This window comes from Lithobates pipiens, unplaced genomic scaffold (genome assembly GCF_037356315.1).
Source record: "Lithobates pipiens isolate NorthernLeopardFrog02 unplaced genomic scaffold, aLitPip1_a1.2 Scaffold_19, whole genome shotgun sequence".
Taxonomy (NCBI): Eukaryota; Metazoa; Chordata; class Amphibia; order Anura; family Ranidae; genus Lithobates; species Lithobates pipiens.
The window spans coordinates 554,113,591-554,119,206 of record NW_027507764.1 but is presented as its reverse complement, the minus strand read 5'-3'; positions in this window follow the sequence as shown (position 1 = coordinate 554,119,206).

The window sequence follows — 5,616 nt, the reverse complement described above, 5'->3', positions numbered from 1 at the left end:
TTTAGCCATAAATAGGCTAATATAATATAGAATATGGCCGCCTTTTTCTTGAAGCCTGAGTCAGCGGTGTATCAATTGAAATACTAAATTTTATCGAATAATTCTGAGATTTTTAACTTTTTTTTTTTTTACATTTTTCTAGATGTGTTCTTTTATCTTATTTTAAAAATTATATTTTTAGTTATTTAATGTATGCACCAGCATGGGCATCCTTCCACCCCCTAAGTTTTATACTTATCTCTCTTTTTAAAAAATAAAACCCTGCTTTGATACCAACTCAGCTTGAGCAGAAACATTATAGGCTCATCTGACCCAGTACTTGATTCAAAATGCTCATTTATTTTTAGCTTTGCAAAATTTCTATCTTATGATAACCAAAAAGATGGGGCGTCCTTAGTGGCAACGGGTCCGGTGGGAACACGCCCTCCTTATGTGGGATGCTCATTTATTTTTAGCTTTAAAAAGTTCTCTATTTTCATGATAACCAAAAAGATGGCGGCGTCCCTAGTGGCGACGGGTCCGGCGGGAACCCGTCCCCCTTACGTGGGATGGGCGTCTCTGAGAAGGGACTACCTACAGAACAATTGGTTTTACCCTGAGAGACAACCTGACATTAAAAAGGATAAATACCATCGGTTGCGCTCTATAGACGGAATGTATTAGGGGGCTTAATTCTCTGTTATCTGTGATAGCGGAAAAGTGATGCCCGTGACGGCGGTATGCAAACTAGGAGCCTGCTCGGCAGACAGAAGGGGCGGTGCTCTGAATGAGAGTCTATTTTGCCTAGTGATATACTGAGACCAGCGGCGTTTGAGGGACATCACATACACCGCTGACTCAGGCTTCAAGAAAATGGCGGCCATAGACATGTGTATTGGTATAACACAAAATGGCCGACCAATATTTATTTACTCATTGATAGACTATGTATATGTAAATTACGTCCTTTCCCAGCATCCCCTGATGAAGTCACGAGGTGTGACGTCACGCGTAGGGACAGGGAAGGATGCGGTATGCTGATTTTCATCACACGAGTTCGCTACTCGTTGGATATATGTTGTTTTAAAGAGACCTCTTTTGTGAGTACCTTATGCTTATTGTTAATAAAATTGGATATTTTTTAAAAACCTACTACACTATGGTCTGATTTAAATGGGCTCTATGGAGATAAATTAAAGGAGAGTGGAGCTGGAGAGAGGAGCCTTAAAGGGACCTGCACCTGTGCTGTGACCATCCTCTTACCATATGTGTTTGTATAAAGAAAGTGAAAGAAAAGTGTGGATCCAGAAAGAGGAGCCTCATTTATACGCTCCTGTCCCCTTGCCTTGAGGTAAGGGGCCATTACTTACTTAAGTGTGTGGACACAGTGAAGAGAACACTGGGAAGTGGTTACTGGATTCGCATGCACATTGGTTATCACAGAAAAGCACGTGCACTTTAAGGGACGCTCTTCCCCTTCCTTTTATTTGAACTTTGGTTTCTATTTTACATTTTTTTACACACCCCTGTTTTTCACTGGCTCTGTAGTGTGTTTATTTATATATTTTTTCATATAATTTATAACAGATATTTTTTGGACTTTTATTAATATTTTTAACATATCAGATGTTTTTCAGTTTATGATCAGCACATTGGACCATTTTATACTCACCATTGAAGTTTTCACATATACAATTTGTCTTTGGAGTGCATTCACTTTTGTTTCAATTTTCCTTTTTAAAATATTTGATATATTTTTTTTTATGTAGATCACTTTATGGGACTTCTATTTTGAGTTTGATACTTAATATTTCACATTAATATATCTTTAGGATCATCTAATACTTTTGTGTGTTAACACCTCTGTAGGGTGTTTACAATCTGTCACTTTGAACTTTATATTTATTTTTGGCACTTTATTTATTTATTTTGAATGCTGCTATATACCACTATTGTTTACATTATTAGCCAATACTAGGCAATATAGCATGTAAGCAGAAAGTCTCGGGTTTTGTCTAGTTGATTGAAGCAGCTGCACCCACCATATGAGCACTTGGTATCTTCTTTCACGGGATATTAATGTTATTGAAACACACATAGTTTAACACTTATAGTGTCATATACATACTTAGACCGCCTCTGTGGTGTGTTTATTTATGTATATTCGTTTATTGTCTATATATATTGTTTTTGCCTTTTTTTGTTTCCTTTGGATTTCAATGTGATAATATTTAATACTAATACAGCCTTTGGGAATTCGCATACACCCAGCAATATTGGGGGTTAGTACCTCTGCAGGTGTGTTTACAGATTCTCATAGTGGATTTTACTATCCTTATTTTTCTGGCACCTGATTTTATGATATTTCCTTTATTAAATATCCGCACTAGAATTATTTTTTAATCAGATAGAACCCTCAAGAGTTGATTGCAGACTCAAATATTATATTTGCCTTATATACTATTTGAGGGTTATTTTTATTAGATAGAGCAGAAGGTGTAATAGCCCCTCTCCTACAACATAGTAAGAATATCGCGACACCAACCAAACCAAGCTTTGAACTTCTCATGAAGCTCTGTTCAATTTATCCTCCAAAAATGGAAAGAGTATGGCACAACTGTAAACCTACCAAGACATGGCCGTCCACCTAAACTGACCGGGCAAGGAGAGCATTAATCAGAGAAGCAGCCAAGAGGTCCATGGTAACTCTGGAGGAGCGGCAGAGATCCACAGCTCAGGTGGGAGAGTCTGTCCACAGGACAACCATTAGTCGTGCACTTCACAAATCTGACCTTTATGGAAGAGTGGCAAAAAGAAAGTCATTGTTGAAAGAAAGCCATAAGAAGTCCTGTTTGGTCAGATGAGACCAAAATTGAAATTTTTAGCCTAAAAGCAAAACACTATGGTGTCCGTTTATGAAGGAGTGATCAGTGGAGATCCAGAGGATCGCCGCTGATCACAGCCCATAAACAGTATATAAACCAGAGATAATCGGGGGAGAAGTGTTTGAACTTGTTCTCCCGCCAATTTTCTCCACACACTGAGAATCCTCATAGACTGACACAGTAACGGTCACTTTATGAAGCTGTGATCTCAGCGCTTCACTGGTGATCTGTGTCAGAATTCACATTCCCCAATTCACCAACTCAGAGGTGGAGAACCGGGGAGTGAAGAGGGAATGTGGGGGGATCTGAGGAGGAAAGAGGAAGATAATTAACTTCCTTATGCCTCGTTCAGACCCCCCAACACTGTAACCATGTCCCCCTGTCATATGTATGTGTATACATATATATACATATATATATATAATGTGTATATGTATATATATATATATATATATAATGTGTGTGTATATACATGTATATATAATGTCTGTGTGTGTATACATGTATATATTATGTAGGGGGACGCTTTATTTCACTAACATTAATCACACCGCGTGTCAGTGTATTGAGCTGTGATAATTTATCACTGCTTAATAAATTGACATCTGTGTGTATCTGTGAATTTCTAGTACTGTAATCTCGTAAAGTCTCACGAGATTCCAGTATTAGGGGCCGTTCTCCAGTGTTAGAAGCGTTTGTAGATCGCTTCACACCTCCAAGGGTGAAGCGATCTACTCCGCTTCATAAAGTGGCACACAGAGGAGAAAGATCTCCTATGTGAATGCCGGAGAATGAAGCAGTGAATAGATTTCACTGCTTCATAAAAGGACACCTATGTGTGGTAGAAAACTAACACTGCACATCACCATGAACACACCATCCCCACCGTGAAACATTATGGTGTCAGCATCATGTTGTGGGGATGCTTTTCTTCAGCAGGGACAGGGAAGCTGGTCAGAGTTAATGAAAAGATGGGTGGAGCCAAATACATGGCAATCTTAGAAGAAAACCTGTTATGGGTCTGCAAAAGACTTGTGGGTGGAGGTTTACCTTCCAGCAGGACAATGGTCCTAAACATACAGCCTATCTGTGTCGAAAGAGTGGAGGGGTGGATTTTACTCAGTGAATGTTGCACTATTCACAGCGATCATGTAATTGGGAGTCAGGCTTCTCCTAAACCTTGTGGACAGCCTTTCCAGAAGAGTTGAAGCTGTTATAGCTGCAAAGGGTAGGCCAACTCAATATTTAACACTACGGACTAATGCCGCGTACACACGACCGGTCTTTTCGCCGGACAAGGTCCAACAGACTTTCAGTGAAGTTCCGATGGACTTTCCAAATGAACGGACTTGGCCACACACAATCACACCAAAGTCCCACGGATTCGAACGTGACGACGTCCGAGCGGACTAGAATAAGGAAGTTCATAGCCAGTAGCAAATAGCTGCCCTAGCGTTGGTTTTTGTCCGTCGGACTAGCATACACACGAGCGGATTTTTCGATAAGAACTGGGTGCGGCAGAGTTCTGGCGAAAAAATTTGAAACATGTTCTATTTCTAAAGTCCGTCAGATTTTTGGACAGCAAAGGTTCGATGGGCCCACACACGATCAAATTGTCCGACGGATTCGTTCTATCAGACCTTTGCTGACGAAAGGTCCGGTCGTGTGTACGCGGCATAAGACGCCATTAAAGTTTATGTGTGTGTAAAGGCAGGTGTCTCAATACTTTTGACAATATAGTTTATATGCAGTGTCTCAAAAGAAAGGCCCACCTCCATGATGCCGCACACAGTGCTCACAACCTGGAATTAACATGAATTGTTTGAGGATTTGCATCATTTAATTTACAGAACATGCCCACAACTTTGAATATTTTTTTCTTTTTTTAATGTGAAGCAAACAACAAATTTACATTTACATTTACATTTTTCCCCTTAAACCGCTAAAGTGTTGCTTTAGTAGTGTGTTTGGGGTCATTGTCCTGCTGGAAGGTGAACCCCCGTCCTAGCCTCAAATCACACAGAGTGGTACAGGTTTTGCTCAATAATATCCCTGTATTTAGCGCCATCCATCTTTCCCTCAACTCTGATTAGTTTCCCATTCCCGAATACTGAAAAACATCCCCACAGCATGATGTTGCCACCACCATGTTTCACTGTGTTCTTTGGGTGATGTGATGTGTTGGGTTTGCGCCAGACATAGTGTTTGCAAAAGAACTCAAATACCGATTGTTCAGCAGAGGTACCTTAAGGAATTACTCCAGTTTGCCACAAAGCACAATTACTTCTGGTTCAACAATCAGTACTTTCTGCAACAGAAGGGAGTGGCAACGGGGGCGAGGTTTGCCCCCAGCCTTGCCAATTTATTTATGGCTTTATGGGAGGAGGATGTCGTCTATGCCCTACAAAGGTGCGAACTGGCCCTGTGGGCTAGATACATTGATGGCATCCTCTTCCTATGGAAAGGGGATGAAGAGTCCTTACATGATTTTATGGCCACCCTTAATGATAATGAGAGAGGCATTAAGCTAAGCTATGAGACTAGAGAGACTTCAATACACTTCCTTGATTTGGAAATTTCTATTATCGACCATAGGCTTACCACTTAGCCCTTGTACACACGGTCGGAGATTCCGACGGAATGTTTCCTATCGGAGCGTTTTTGTCGGATATTCCGGCTGTGTGTGGTCTGCATCGGACTGTTTCCGTCGGAGTATCCGATGGACCAACTGTTCCAACTTGCCGGTAAAATT